The sequence below is a fragment of the Amblyomma mixtum genome, chromosome 7 (genome assembly GCF_055824585.1).
Source record: "Amblyomma mixtum isolate Tamu chromosome 7, ASM5582458v1, whole genome shotgun sequence".
In the NCBI taxonomy this organism is placed as follows: domain Eukaryota; kingdom Metazoa; phylum Arthropoda; class Arachnida; order Ixodida; family Ixodidae; genus Amblyomma; species Amblyomma mixtum.
The window spans coordinates 94,046,432-94,063,378 of record NC_143018.1 but is presented as its reverse complement, the minus strand read 5'-3'; the positions used below and the strand labels follow the sequence as shown (position 1 = coordinate 94,063,378).

Genomic DNA, 16,947 nt, shown 5'->3' with positions numbered 1-16,947 from the left:
TGCCGAGTTCTTTCTCGCCGCAGACCTGCGGCTTAAGCTTAATGTATTAAGTCAAGCGCGTTAAATGGGCTGGGATGTTAGCAGGCAACGGTACGATCAAAGCATTAAAGCAGAAGTGGTGAATTATGGTTACTCAAGCCCAAGTAGATCATGTTTCACGGTACACCCTATTACAATGCAGCATTAGTTCGTTGACTGGCCTAACTGTTACTGAAGGCAGTTTGATGAGATTGAAATGCGGCCAGGTTACTGCACGATCAATAATTACGTACGTTTTTCTGTGACCTAGCATAAACTGACACGAAAGAAGCCAAGAGTCATTGATACCAAGGAAAGCATACTGCTATGTAACTTTTGATTCTAGCGGGCTATTGATTAGGCTGAGAAACTGATTCCATAATAATTTCGGGAAAATATGTACAAACAATTGTTTCTTTCATATCTCTCCGTGAAAATTCATGTGGCTTGCGATTTTCCGGAAAGCAGTTATGCCTTATGTCCAGATTGAAATTATCCTTATTTCTTCTACCATTACAGCGATGTATAAAGATCGCATCCGTAAGTGAACCTGCTTTTACAACACATCTTTAACCAGAGAAGTAAACTTCAACTCATATAGGTGCTTCAGTAAAAAAACATTTTGGGTACTTTTAACGTTGTAGGTTTTCATAGGTGAAAACTATCGACTCATTTAAAGTTCGCTACAGCTGGCATCCTTGTTAATGCACTCGAAGTTAATGAGGGTGACATTGTAGTTTATTCCTTTTAGAATTAAAACTCTCATTCTAGTTGTTCTGTAATGGTTAATGCACCAGTCCACGACACTTAGTACGCATTACCCCGTAAGCAGAGGGGTTTGATGTGCCACCTGTCAAGACTCTGTAAGCGAAACGACTATATTGATGAGAGGGTGGTATCAGATAGCTACTGGTGGTGGAGAAATAACATGCTTTAAACGGCAGCTGGAATGAAGTTCTACCGGCCTGTCCAGTGTATCACTAATATAACCGTGTGGCTCCAACTTTCTCTTTTGAAGTAGCTGAAAAAGGGCTGTAAACTTCAGTTTCGGAAAGATCAGCAAGCATAAACAGGGCTGATCGCTCCTTTATAATCTAATGAATGAGTTTGTCAAATTTTCCTTGACGTTCTCTTTTTTTTTGCAGAACACGTGCCTGTACACCACAAAGGTACGTGGTTGTGCAGAAAGCCTTTATGTATATTTTTTTTTGCCACAGAGATCAAACCTTAGAGCTGACTCACAAAGAGGCAACTATAGGGCGAAATCTGTAACGACGAGCACCTTATGTATCTGGTTTAAAAACATGCAGAATTCGCAGCAACCCTGTTTCTGACGTTATACTTGAGCAAATGATGTAATTACACTGGTACATGAATGTGTCTGTTCAGTTAATGCGAAGAAATACATGCGCGTTCCACAGCGTAAAGTCAAATTTCTCAGACATGCGTTTAAAGGCAATGTAGCATATGGCCAATGAAGCCATAAAAAAGTGAACATATTGCAGTCAAGACACGTTTAGGTATCTAAGCCGTTCTCTGTGTGAGTAGACTTACATACAAAATGACTATTTTTATTGGCTTCCAATACATATCATCTGACGTGTTTCTTGATTTTTGTTCACTTTCCAGTGCCCTACCCTGTATACGTTCGTAAGTCTTCAGTCCCATAGTTACCGCTATAGTTTCCTGCTTTACTTCTTTGACACTCGGATTCACATATGCAGTTTTGAAAATTCACGTCCTGCGCTAAGTTCGTGTGAAACCGAAGCGTTTTCTAGAATGCCTGCTGGAGACAACGAAGTTTTTCAATGTTTCAGCGAACAAAGCTGCTTGAAATCCGCCACTTCTGCTTTTGCATGCGCAAAACGTGAGAGCTAAGGATGCCAATAATTGCGGCAACGGTTAAAACGGGTCGAATAGTCACCATTTCTCTGAAATTAGGCAAAGAAAAACGTCAGTGTCGTGCAGAGGTTAAAGAAAAAGAAGCTTCAAGAGTGTATAAACTGTTTTCGATATGTTACCGAATAGAAAAAGGGGCATATTGACAATTTACAGTGTATAAATTTTCTCTGCAACGCAAAAATTCAGTACAGGTTATGGACGGATTTTAAGCGCGTTCAGGCATTTAGTGGTAGTGTAGAGAACCTGATTCTGTGCGGCGCACATCGAAATGCGTGAAGTAATTTTCTTTACACTTTCAGAACCACCTCCTGTGAACTACGCGCCACAACGTAAGCCACTTCAATCATTAATTGAAGACTGAGACATTTGGTTTGGTTTGGTTGGTTTATGGGGTTTAACGTCCCAAAGCGACTAAGGCTATGCGAGACGCCGTAGTGGAGGGCTCCGGAAATTTCGACCACCTGGGGTTCTTTAACGTGCACTGACATCGCACAGTACACGGGCCTCGAATTTCTCCTCCAAAGAAATTCAGCCGCCGCGGCCGGGATCGAACCCGCGTCTTTCGGGCCAGCAGCCGAGCACCATAGCCACTGAGCCACCGCGGCGGCGACTGAGACATTTAATCGACGCAACAATGCACATACACAGTTCACAGCTCGCACTTCAGTCTTTAACCTAACAAAATTAAAATGAACTCAGGTGTGTCTGTCACGCCTGCTGCGCGAGTACGAAAGGTAACCCACTTGTCTAAGGCCCCTCTCCCAGGGGAAACTTTCGTGTAGTAAACTGAACTGAGCGTAACTTTCATTGGTAAATACTTCATAGTTCTCCCTCATTGCAGGTCCGGTCTACCACCGTAAGTATATATTCTGCTTTCTCCGCCGCAAAGACCAGGGTCCTGAAGAGTAACAAAGCAATACTGATGACTAAATACTGCTGGACAAGTTTTAACTAAAGGGCCGTATAAGTGATATATTCAGTTTTTGATATATTATCTGTGCGCCAAGTTCTTCTGTTATTTTTTTTCGGCGCATTTGAAGCGTCTCTAAAAAATCGCAGGCACAAAGACATGCATCGGAATGTCGCGAATCTCCCCGATCATCTACTATATTTACAGTTTACATCTGATAGGTATATACATTAAAAACAAAAAATAAATTTATGCATATAATTTCTGGGACGTATGCAAGCTTTGCCGACAGCATTCTCAAACGGCGCCAGCGTTCAATTGGACGGGGAGTCCTACGATCGGCTATACAAGTGATTACAAGCTTACTGCTGCAGTCCCACACCACTAACTATAGATGTAGTGGTTATACAGTTCACGTTTACTATGATCGCGTTAATATTGCGTCTCTGAATCTTATTTTGCCGTCGCTGTTTCGGCCCGCGCTGCTGCGTGGACTTCTTATGGGTGAGACTTCTAAGGGTGGTGGTGGTGGGTAGCGCTTCTGGAAGATGGAGTTGGGCGGAGGGTGACACAGTTGCGGTGTGGTCGGCTGATGAGGACGGTAGGTGGGTTGGTGACCAGTACCCTAGCTGAAGAGATGGGGTGTAGAAAGTTGATTGGCAGCCCCTACCTAGAGGGGTGGGTGGACAAGTGTGTGGAGAGTGTTCAGCACCTTAGCTTGAAGGGTGGGATGGGGAGTAAGGTGGGGGAGGGGCTGTTCCATCCCCAAGCTGAGAGGTGGGGTGGGCATGTGGGTCGACGGTGGCGTTTCTGAATGGGAGAGGCTTCACTCGCCGAAGCTGTAAACGCCACCGTTTTAGAGGAACGACGCTTACGCTGCTAACGCAGGGGAAAAAAAAGAGGCAATGCTAAGGTAAGCTAAGTTACTGGGTTCAAGAAAAGAGTGCCTTCATCAAATTATCACCCTTGTGCGCTGGTTCTTTTCAGTATAGTTGAATTGACCTAATTCACAACGCCGTTATGTTACAACAGGTAGAAATCCTCCCTCAGAATTGGCGATAACAACCATTTAAATATTTGTATTCGTCGTGCTTCACCACATTTCTAACACTTATTTCATTATTTCTGCGCACAGAACAGCAAAAGCCTGTTTACCATCGTAAGTATTCAATGTCTGCACACTATTTTCAAATGAAAACATTTCAAAAACATGGTGTCTGTGACGCTCCATGATGCGTGCACTGCGCAGAATAAAAGTGTATTACAAGTGCCCGAGCGCGTTTACACCTGCGCATTCGCAGGTTCTTACTTCAGAGATAAAAACTGATACAGTTTTTAAAGTTTTTACTGCTCACCCTGCTAATATTCTTCTTATCTTTACTCTACGAAGATCCTCCCAAGCCCGCTTACAATCGTAAGTACACAATTTAATATTCCACATTAAAATGACTGCGATTTTTTCACTAATACTTGTTATGCCCATGCTAACAAAACCGCACATGCGACCCAATGGTAAAAGCTCAATATTAAGAGTACACGATCGATTTTGCATCTGTGTATTTGAATAATCCTGGCTCGGTCGCATTGATTGATGTACATTCCGTCTTTTTTTTTCGTTTATTTTACACAGAGCCGAGGGTAAGTGCAAGAAATTCCTTCAACTTGTCAAGATAGGGGGCCACTAACTGGGATATCACGCACTTCGCGTGTGCACTGAACACATATCTCGAACCTAAAAGTGGCTAATGATTAGTGACCAAAGTAGTTACTGCTTTGAAACACGCAGAGAATTTGTGATGTTCGTATGAAACGACTCGGAAGAGGGCGGAGTGGGTGAGGGAACAAACGCGGGTTAATGACATCCTAGTCGAAATAAAGAGGAAGAACTGGGCTTGGGCAGCGGATGTAATGTGAAGGGAAGATGACCGCTGGTCCTTAAGGGTAATGGAGTGGATACGAAGAGAAGGCAAGCGTAGCAGGGCGCGGGGGGGGGGGGGGGGGGGGGCGAAAGTTAGGAGGGTGGATGAGATAAGAAGTTTGCGGGGATACGGTGGCCGCAACTGGCGAAGGACAGGGTTAATTGGAGAGACATGGGAGAGACCTTTGCCCTGCAGTGGGCGTAGTCAGGCTGATGGTGATAATGATGATGACAGTGCCAGTCCTGTAATCAACAGTACTGCATATTGGGCGAGTTGGTTGACATACATCTTGCAAAATTTTAGCGCGAAATAAAAGGGACAGAAGGAGTAGACGACACGAGCGCTGTCTTCTCTTCTGCCAGTAGTATCGGCCACATTTTTTTTTGTTATTGCACTCCCGTCTGTCTGCAAATTGGCAAAGTTTTGTAGATTTTCGTAACGGTCCTAAGCATTTACCAAAGTAACAGAGCGGATTTTCCATCTCCAAAACTAATGTTCCGGCTATGCTTCTTTAGCGCCATGGCATTATAATTTGAATAATGAATTTGACTGCGCTGAAGGAGCGCTACGGGCTGTGGGGAAGGCCGTAGTGTAGGACTGCCGAAGAATTCTGGTCCCGTGAAATACTGTGCTAATAATTCGCCCTGTCCTCTAGTAGTAGCGGTGCTTTACTTTTGCTTGTTTTTGTGGCTTTTTTTGGAATTCATTGACCGAATTCTTAGGATTAAATCTTGCGCTCTTTTGGCGTACACGGACGGCCGCTACGAAAAGGAAGAAATTGTCGTTTCGCTTTGGGCTGCAGGCTTCCGTTCGAATCGCTACTGCGAAATTTGTGTTTATTTTTGTACCTGTGCATTTATTGATCAGAATAAGAAACGAAAAAAAAATCCACGCTACCTAAGCAATGCGCTTTCCCGGGTTGGTTGTTTCTTCTTTTTTTCTTGTGTGTGTGTTTCAAAATTGTAAATTGAACAACGATTACTGCAATACTAGGTACTTAAAATGTCTTTGACGTTTTTACCACTATATTTAGAGATATCACTGTATTGCAATTTTCGAAAACAACAGCAAGCTTCTGATGTTTCCATGACGAACAAGCAGTTCAGCTAGCCGGGCACAAGATTTGTCCCTGAGCGCTCAAACTTAGGCAGTCTATCACATCACTCACGTGGGAATCACTGTGTAATGTCGATAGGCAGTGGTGCTACGTCTGGCCGTAGGCTCGTAGCTGATCGGTGCCATATTTACGAGATGGTGAAAAACATGTTTTTGCGTCAAGCCTACAGACCGGCAATACTGCCATTGCGCCACTCTAGACACCCGCTGTTTTAAGTAACTGCCAACAGCTGCGAAATAAAAAAAAAACTACGTCAGTAAAAACTCGGCATTTACCTGGACTGCAATACGTTAAATATCACTGCTAATTAAGCGCTATTTTATACAAAGCAATACAAACTAGCCCATTTGTCGGACATTATAAAATACTTATGCACGGAGTAAGTCAGCGATCCAAGGCCGAGGTCTCAGGTAACCGATATAATTTTTCACGAATTGCGTGGGGAGTTTTTGGCACTTGGCTTTAGCTGCTTGAGTTTCACATATTGCTTGTTAACCTTCTCAGTAAAGATCGAAAAGCGGGCAGAGAAGTTTTTTTCATTTTCGAGATTAATTTGCGCACAAATGCATAAAAAATAAAAATGCGGAGACAGCGCTTAATTTCAGCTATGTTTGCTTCTGCACGCTTCACTTCATGTATTTTTTTTCTGTCAGTATAGTGTACCTTTCTCCTGTGGCTGAAAGGCAATACTCCCATACTACACAAAGAGATGGTAAACTGGAACTTAAACGTATCATTCTCTCCAGAGACCGAAAGGAACACACCTGCAGTTTAACTCTAGAGCAATAGCTCCAATTTCTATTGTAGCAAGGTATTATATGAAACGTTGTGAAATGAGTACACTTTCACCTTGAAACAACAGGAAGGCAGTCTTTCCTCTCCGGCATTTCTCACTCTTATTTATTTTTTCCTCTTTTACAGCCTTACGGAAGATGAATCACCCTCTCTTCTTAACGGCGACCCTTATGGCTCGAACAAAACTTCCCTTGATGCCCGACCACACCCTGAAGTCAATAAAAGTCTTCACTGCAACCATTCGTTTTGGAAGTTGCTGTTTTTTATGCACACGTCTTTGGTATCGAGAAAAGTATGCATTGGCGAAAATATTTTAAAAGGACCTCGTCTGAAAATACGCACAAAAGTGACAAAACATTCTGTAGTATTTTTAACCACTAACTTTTAGCAAAAACAAAAGTTTTTAGTAGTAACCACATACTTCTAGGAGGCATTGTGCTACACCATGCTGCAGTCACGCAAATACAGAAAAATACATTGGAATGAAGATGACGACCAAGCGTCGACGCCAGCAACGACGACGCTCTGTAGGTGGCCGGCTGAGGCTTGCGCATGCATTTCTCATTTCTTCTTGGTATTTTGGTTTTCTGTTTACTTTTCACTTCCCCAGCAATCCATTATTTTTTAATTTGCATGGAAAAAAATTATCACAAAAACTCTCTATGCACGCCACTTCTTGGCTGATCCCCCTGTGTGGGTATGCGCCATTGTACGAGGTGAACAACAACAACAACAACGACGCTCTTGCTGACAACTGCTGTTGGTGTAACCCTGCCTTTCACCCCGCTGTTTTTCGCGTTTACGTGTGGCCGAGTCTTCGTTGCCGGCGCAGCTAACATCCCTATAAACCACTCTTGATTTGGTGGAGGCTGCGGCGTCCGACTTCATTGCTCACCATCACCGTGGAGCTGCGCAGCACGATCCCAACTGACGACGACCGAGGGCTGTGTACAGCCAGCTGACCCGTCGCAGCCAGTGACCTGCACCGGTGCCCTCCGGCAGCGGGACCCCATGTTGTCAACGGGCACAGTGACCAGGATGTGGAAGACTGGCCGGCCTCATACGAACGGGCGAGACGACATAACAACAGGGGCGACCGCATACACCTCACCAATGTCGCCTTTTACCTTAGCGACGTCGTGAACCTTTGGTTTCGTAATCACGAGGCCGACATTCGAACTTGGGCCGTTTTTAAAACCACTATGACGAAGGTCTTTGGTCGTCCCGCTGTGCGAAAACTCTGCGCTGAGCACAGCTTGCGCGTCCGCGCCCAGATTACAGATGCAAGACACATCCGGTGATTGTTAGTTCCAGTGAACTCTGCGCTCGATTCTCTACGCAGCTGACACTTAATGAGCATCAATTCACTGAGAAATTTCTCCCAGGAGGTCTTTCATCACAAGTGCGTCGTAAAGTCCCTACAGGTAGAGGACCGAAACTGCAGTAAGTAACACGTGGTGCTTGAACTTCCGGTGAGCGCTCGCCAACGCGCACCTGCGCATCCGGCGCACTCGCCGGCTTCGCATGCACAGTAAAAAAATGTATTGCTAATAAAGTACAAAGAGCATTTCCGCTCTCATTACGACGGCGCTTGAACCGTCCATTGTAAAAAAAAAAGGAGGCCGTTGTACGAAACCTCAGCCGTACCCCAACGGAATGGTAGCTGCAAGTATGGCATCACAATGAGTAGTTGCACAGAGTGCAGCAACAAGAGAAATGCAGGATGAAGTCCTTTAGCGGCCCAAAACGAATCATTCCGCTATCATTTTCTCGCCCCACTGATTTAAACTGCTCCAGTCTCTTCTATAATTTTTTCACATAAAAAAGTATGAGAGGAAGAGGGATAGGTGTAAATGAGAGAGAAGCATTATAGGTGTAACGTTAAGAGACCTGAAGCGGGCAGAGTGGGAGAGGGAACAAACGCTGGTTAGTGACAACCTAGTCATTAAGGAGGGCTTGGGCAGGGCATGTAACGCGAAGGCAAGATAACCGCTATTCCTTAAGGGTAACAGAGTGGATTCCAACAAAGGCAAGCGCAATAGGGGGCGGCAGAAAGGTAGCTGGGCGGATGAGCTGAGCAAGTTTGTGGGGATACGCTGGCCGCAGCTGGAAAAGGACAGGAGTAATTGGAGAGACATGAGAAAGGCCTTTGCTTGCAGTGCGTGTAGTCAGGATAACGATGATGATGACTGGCTTCTAGGCTTGCAAAAAACAAAACCAACGCTGGAGTACAGGCTAAACATTTCTTTCGCGTATGCAAAACGATCGGTGCGATCGAGAGTGCCGGGAACTAAGCACGTATATACTGAAATGGCCGTTTCAGAAAGACACGCGCCGTTTAAATCCCCATATTCCATGCATTTATTACCTCACTGGAAAATGGAATCGGTTCCTCTACTGAGTGTATACCCGTCGCTAATTGAGGGAGCATATGCGTAACATGACTGCCTTTTATTCCCATCCTAAACCAGAATTTTTTCCGGCATGTTGGTAAAAAATACCCTTTTGGAGGTACCAGTCCACTTCTGCTTAAACGGCATTGGATTCGATTCAGGTGGGTGGATTCGTTTTCTAACTGTATTTTCAACGAAGTGCATTACTGTGTGATGTCAATAATAAGCTGTTGCACGGGAACATTTAATGTTAGTGCATTCGATTAACATTTGAATGACTTGTAAATAGTGATTGAAATACCGGTTAATAACAAAGTGCCTCCCCTTCTGCCATGATCAACTCTCGAAACAACCAACGAATAACAAAAATATGCGAACCGCTGAAGAAAGCGGTGATTCATGGTGTGTGAGGTAGCGCAAAACGGGACATGGGACAGAGAAAGATCCACACAACACAGGCGCTCTGTTGTGTGCGTCTTTCTCAGTTACCAACCCACCCAGGCTTCTACCCTTGTGAAGAAAGCGGTATTTTGGTGTTTTTATTATCCTGACAACCGCAGGAAAGCTGCGAAAGCATTAATCTTGATCTCACGGGCACGACAAGCATCACTTGCAGGTCTCGCGAACCAGCAGCTCGTAGTAGACTGCTGCTATCGTCACTCATTGAACAAATTAGGGATAGCCGGAGTAACACCTATTAAGCCTGCCACTTCAATTTTCTGATCGCGAACGGCCAATTTTACGCTTGCCGGTATCATGACGGTTCGTAAAATCTGCCGTAATGCTTGTTTACATTTCAGGCTACGGCTTTTCCTTCGTCTCATTTCAGTGGGTACCTGCTCACTGTGGCATTCTGGCTAATGAAAAAGCAGATGAAGCGGCCCGTAAGGGCCATCAACATCAGAGATACATTCGAAGTTTTTTCACGAAATCTGAAGCGTCCCAAATGGCTAAAAGTTTTGCTTACGAAGAAACGTTTCGGCTTTGGAGTTTGCCGACACATCAGTACCAATTTCTTCACTCAATCGACCCACATCTTAGATCAAGACTCTCACCCAGAATTCATCGACAACTGGAAACACTTTATCACCGACTTCGTCTGAATGCCGCATATACAAACGGCTTGCGATACCGTTTTGGACAAATGAACAGTCCGCATTGTGACAACTGTGTCTCGATAGAAACTGTGCAACATATCCTGCTTGAGTGCCCTGCGTATGCTAACGAGCGTGCGTACTATGAACATTGCATGCAGAAGCTCTGCCCAGTGCCCCTAACAATGGACAAAGTTTTAGGTCCCTTAGCCTGCTTCAGGCAACAGAGACTTGCAATGAACTTTCTTTTTAGATATTTAAAAGACATTGGACATCTCGATAAGCACTAAATTCACTTGCACGTTACCTTCATGCATTCTTCATGCAGTGAACTTCGTCAGCCCATTTGTCGGACTATGCACTCCATCATTCCATAGGTTACATCAATACTCGCAATTGCATCCTTAGTACCCATTTCATGGCCGCATTTTATCTTCGTTTTTTTTTCTTCCACCTCTTCCACGCTGCTCTCCTTCAGTCTTTATCTCCCAAATTCCCCTCTCTACGCAGAGTAGCATGCCAGCGATAATGAAACGCCGGCTAAATTCTCTGTTTTTTCATTAAAGAGTCTCTCTCTCTCTCTTTTATACTGACCTGAACTGCACGCTTATTGCCTAAAAGAATAATTCTTTTAACACAAAACCCTTCCTTCACACGGACGATTTAGGCAAGATATAAAACTCAAACATGCTCGCCAGTGAATTTCGCCATAGCCGCCATACCTTTGCCAAAATCCACGCGTGGTATGCGCGCGGCGTTGCGGCCGCGTTTTGCACGTTATCATCATAGAGATGTTAAAGCTACGAGCACAGCCGTTCGCGCGCCAGGTTTAGACCGTGATTTGTGCTATGGCGATGAGAAGTGCGATGCGTTTAATGCACGGAGATTATAGTGGAATCACATAACGTGAAGGGACCAATTATGATACGTCCATAAGAACCACTTTTCGTGTACTGCTTGCGAAGCTGGCGGCAACGTCGCTGCTCGGAATACGTTCGCATAAAGTTAAGGTGAGGGTTCAAAAAGAATAACAATAAAAAGGACTCAGTGGAATGCATTAACAACGCGATTTATTTAAAATGTAGATTCTGTGCGTAATTCGATTAGAGTTGTGCTCTGTTCGGAAGAATGTTTACACAAAATGGTGCCGGAAGGCAGAGTCTCGTTGGAAACGCCGTGGGGTGCGCACCGCGGCGGGCGGCGCTTCTTCCAACGGGCCCGTCATCTTCCTTCTGTCTGGCAGACGGTAGAACGGCGGCACGTGCCATCTTGGCCACCTTCCCTGATCGCGCCAGCCATGACGCCCGCTTTCTTGGGACTCAACCATCGTCACTCGCGTAGCTTCAGTTCCGCTGAGCTGTTTTCGCGGGTGACCGTCCTTGGAGTTACCTTCACCGTGGTCGCGGCCCTGCTCATCCCCGTGCCCCGGTGTTGCCACTTAAATCCTCGGCGGTCACGACGGGCGCATCGCCAAGAGCTCAGTTTCCTTCTAGCGCCTCTGCTTAGTGCTTGCATTGCACGCCCTGCGGTGCCGGTTGGTTGGTCCTAGAAAGGACCGTTGCACGTGTGCGCGTCCTTCGTTTCCATATGCACCCTGCAATGGGCGCCCTGCAGGGCGCCCATTTTTTTTAAGGCGAAAGACTTTAATGCCTCATACTGTCGTTAGCAGACGCGTCGGCAGGAATGTGGACAGACGCGTCGGCAGGAGTGTCGACAGACGCGTCGGCAGCCGTGTCGACAGACGCGTCGGCAGGAGTGTCGACAGACGCGTCGGCAGATTTGTCCGCCTTTCGGCGTCACTGCTTAAAAAGAAACTGCGCCGAAGGTGGGAATCGAACCAGGGCATTTGGCATTTGAAGGAAAATAAAAATAAGAAAATAAGCAAAAACAAAAACAAAATAAAAGAGGATATGAAAATAAAAATAAAAAACAATAAAAGCAAGGAAAGGAGCAAAAATAAAAAAAATATAAAACAAACAGTGCGCCAGCAAACGCTTTCGCCTTGCACCACTTTAGAGAGCCAAAGTGCCCCCTGAATATTATGGATTGGTGGACCTCAAACAACTGCTGGCGGCGCGGCGACGGCGGCAGTGATCTGTGCTTGTTGTATTTGGTGCACTCAGGGATCGCCGCAATGCTGGTTGTTTAGTTCCGGGGTGGGAAGTGAGTTCTATGCATGCTGGGGGTAGCAGTGTGTGCAGACGTGTCTACAGAATCGTCATCGTCACGTCGCCCTGGCTCTGGCGTGGCGTTTAGTGCCCACCGTCCTGTGCGGATCTACTACACAGCTACTTCAGGTGGCATCTCCACTCTGGCATCTCATCCTCGTCTATCAGCACCCCACGCCCACGGCTTCGGCGACTCGATATGAATATTTTCCTTGCATGGCCACCTTCTACGTAAAGGAAGGCCGCCATGCAAGGAAGCATTTAACGGCTTTCGCAAACTGTTTTTCCTAAGACGAGCTCTGAAGTTGGCCACTCCATCTGTCCGCCTTCTTGCTGTATTACAGATATATATCTTATATAGACCTTACCTGCCGACAATAACTCAACGAAATTGTTCTAGCTAACTTAAATTCATGTACCAATTAATCGAAGGACACTACAGAGCTGAGCTCATTAGATACACAACCCTACAGAGACATCAGCTAACTTTGACTCCTTTTCGTGCCCGTAATAACTGTTTCAAATACTCATTTCTTCCACGGAATAACCTCACTAACAATGAAGTGTTGCAGCCGGCACTAACATCGTTCGCATGACGTATTGCCTACTTTGTATTGCAGCATTTGTCGGATTCCTATTTGATCATATATTTATTCGCTTTTTATTCTTTCCACCTTCGTACTCAGTGTTCTATTGGTGCCACTTTTCTCTAATTTCTCTAAATACTCATTTTTCTAATTCCTTCTTTCCTTGGGCAGCCGCAGACTGGAACGGCCTTCCAAACAACGTTGCCATTATCACTTGCCCAAGTCTTTTTAGTGATAATGTAGAAACTTTCCTGTTATTGTGAATAAGTGCTTTTATTTCTTGCCACCCCTTATGTAACACCCCTTTTAAGGGGCCATTAAGATAATAAAATGAAAAGAAATGAAATACTGCCAGCAGACCTTCAACTTGTACTCTTAATTTATTTATTTTATTGCTTATATTTGCCAGTTTTGTAAAGAAAAAATTTCACCACCAATCCCGACCCTAAGGGTTTGCAGTATTAGTAAATAAATAAACATGAATTGATATACAAACAACTGTTGTTTAATAGAAGCCAGGCTTCGCCCGACCCGAAAGACATGCCGGCATTGGTAGGCATGCGTTCTAGTGCGCATCTGTCGCCATCCGCAGCTTTCAGGGTCTCGCACGCGCCTGGAAGCGTAGTCATAAAAGCCGCAAAAAACGCGCATAGAAAAAAAATTGCAGCAACTTTCCGCTCCGCTCGAGCAGGTGCAGTGCATCGAGCAGACAGGAACAACAAGCCTGCGCAGATATGTCCCTACCTTTAGCGCATAGGACGATGCGCATAGGAGGTAGAAACAGAGGTTCCAGTACGTAAGAGGTAAAAGTATGAAGGCATTTCATAGGCAGTGCGTCGAGTAGGCAGCATATACAACGGTGGCAGCGCGAATATTGCACCTCGGAGTTCTTTTATAACCAACTCCATACCCGACAACCAGCGCACATCTGTGACTTCTGTTTACGGCGTATTGAAGCTTCACAACGGTACGTGACTTTCCGTCGCTATGTGCTGTAGGTAATTTGGCTTTGTTGAGCCGGAATCCTTTATTCTAACTCGAAACTTTGGAAAAAATGAATGCTACTTATAACATACTAATATGAACCACGAAACGGCGCAGTAGGAGAAATGTTTCCAGATTATGCTACCGTTTTCTAGCTACTTTGAATTAACGCAGTAGCCTGCCAAATAGCCCGACACATTTTACTTACCCTAACAGAACAGAGCAAAATGGCATCAATGACCAAACTGGATGAGATAGCTGTATTCCGAGCTTTCCGGTGTGTACAAAGCGAAAAACAATCAGTATTTGCAGGCGTCGGCTGATCACCAAAGATCATTCCTTGGATGAGAAGCTGCGTGCCTGGTCTCCCATGCCTGCCTTTTTTCAGGATTATGACGCAATACGGCAGTCGTTGTACAAATGTCTGAACACTTGTCGGGAGCGCTGGAGCGCCGTGCTCTTCGGCGCATGTGACCGACACCTGCCATTGACCTCAGAGTCCTAGACAGCTTGGTTTGAACGCCTTTGAAATGTATTGCCTCGTGCTCTGTGCTTTGTGTGAGCTGTTAGAAGAGTTCTTTCTGCCGATGTGCGGAAGCCCTGCCATGGAGTGCTTGCTTGGTATTCATTTATGAGAAAGGCGCAGTACATCGCCCGTTATTGACGTCACTGAAAGAATGGATTTGCACTAGCACACCAGAAACGATGACCCCAGCGATGGGTTACGATAAGTCAGCATACAGTGCACACATCCTGGGTTAATTGCTTTGAACCTTCAGGCCAACGCTGGCTTTCACTTTCGCACTGCGAAGCACCGCTGCTCCAGCGTTCCAGAAAGTTGTGTGGACGTCTGTACTTGAGTAGTTGGTGACGATTCGTGAAAAGGCAGCCCCAGCAACGCTTCTTAGAAGTCTAATCCATGATAGACAGCGCAAACGGGGCATTATACTACGAGTTGAAGGAGGTTGCGAAACAAATAGCAGCATGAGTGAGTAAATGAAGTGAGTTTGAAACCCGGCGGGACAGATTGCGCAGCCGCAATGTCAACACTTGTTTTGCTCAATGCACAACAGTAACAGATTAGATATGAGATAATTTTGTGGTCATGACCTACTGCGTAACTACGTGACTTCACGCACGAATGAAGTGAGGAAAAAATTCAGGGTGCACTTTGGCTCTCTAAAGTGCTGCAAGGCGGAAGCCTTTCCTGGCGCACTGTTTAGCATTGACTGCGATACTGTTGGTGCTGTACTAGTGCTTTATTTCACTACACATTACAACTAAACACTTTCACTGCCGACTTTGACTGCTTCTTTAACACGACTCTCTCTCTGCTTCGATGAGTTCGGTTGTATCCATGGCTCTCTTCGAAGTAATGAGGTATGTAATGTGTTCACCCACGGACGCCTTACGCCCCTGTCGGAGCGGACGACAACTGCGTTCGACGCAGTAACGTAAGCCAATCGTCCGAAGTGTCTGAAAGTGCATGACAACGAACATGCTAGTTCAATTGGTAACATTACCAGGCGCCTGGGTCTAGGCAGAATACAACAACACCATTTTTTAATTTTCGAGAACACGCATTCCGTAAACAGTTGAGCCTGATAGTACTTATGCGTTAAAATCAATACCAGACTATAGACATTACCTGCGCGTAATGTACGCAACAGCTGTGCTTTATGATCAACAAGAAACGTTTTGTTTGCATCACTTTGCTTTTATGCTACATAGTACGGCTCACTGAAATCTCTCATTGCAATGGCTCATTGCACAAAAGCCGTATTTTACAGATACTCACCTAAGGGCGGCCGTGTTTCGTTGGAGGCGGAACGCCAAAGGCGCCCATGTGCTGTGCGGTGTCAGTGCACGTTAAAGATCCCCAGTCGGTCGAAATTATTCCGGAGACCTCCACTACGGCACCTCTTTTTCTCTTCCTTCTTTCACTCCTTCTTCTATCCCTTCCCTTACGGCGCGGTACGAGTGTCCACCGAGATATGTGAGACAGATACTGTGCCATTTGCTTTCCCCAAAAACCAATTTACCATTTTTTTTTTCATTTTTCTTCAATTCCCCTTTTTGCTTTCCATTTGCTTGTTTGTTTTTTTACTCTGCTCATCTTCTGCGTCCTTTCTCTTCTTGCTGGCCTTTATATGGTCTGTTCTACCTGAGATATCCGCCAGACGGACACGTGCTTGCTTCCTGTAAATCTGCCGTAAGGAAAGGGACGTAGTAGGAACAAAGAATAACGGCTTGATGTTATCTAAAAAAAAAAAAAAATATGCTCCCGGATGCAGCGACATTCCGGTCATAACCTTCTCAATGGCGGTGGTAAAGGAACTGTCAAAAATTAACTGTACGTTCTAGTGCCTGGACATCCGCCTCGTAGCATGACCAACAGCCGCTTTTAGGAATCGTCTAGCGTGATCCGCAGGAGTCTGCCAGCTGTCGCTAAATCCTTATAGCGTGCATCCGGCGCTAATTTTTCAGAGATCGAACATCTCGCCATTTTGAAATACAACGCTAGGGAGTTTTTTGGCGGAAGTCGAAATGAGTTTTCAGACGTCTCTTCGACGTTGGGACTGAGTCCGTGACCCGTGTCTGGTTCCTATTAGAGAGCTCCGCTCGCAAAGCCTGCTTTGATTGTACAGTAACTATACTACTATCTATACTATAGTACTATAATATTACTATATCATGATATGCTGGGAATAGATAAGAATGTGTACATTAATTTAGTTTCTAAGCGCCCAACACGATCTAATGATTCGAAAAAATTAAAAGAATTTTCCAGCAGGACTAACGTGTTTAAAACTCATTTTTTTCCACGGACAGTAAGTGAGAGGAATGCGCTCACCTCGAGTACAGTGGAATGTCCGACAGTCTAGTCATTCTGCGGCATGCTTAACACTATTGAGACAAAATAGCATTACCATCGTGTCGTTATGCGCAATGTCTTGAGTTCTTCATGGTTGTTTTCATTGTTTGTATATTTCGTTTCTTGCTCAAGTGATTGAGCATGCGTGGTTGTGTCATGTTGCTGTGTACGCGCCTTGTTGTTTT

At 45.2% G+C, this 16,947-nt stretch overlaps 1 protein-coding gene across 1 annotated transcript in view; it reads left to right on the top strand.

Moving 5' to 3' along the window:
* Positions 1-13,590: 13,590 nt before the first annotated feature.
* The window catches only part of LOC149336880 (ATP-binding cassette sub-family C member 2-like), a 108,161-nt gene continuing 104,804 nt past the window's right edge, over positions 13,591-16,947 (top strand). Inside the window, exon 1 of the mRNA XM_089553177.1 lies at positions 13,591-13,870. The gene's annotated coding sequence lies outside the window, so the exon portion shown is untranslated. The remainder of the gene's footprint in view (positions 13,871-16,947) is intronic.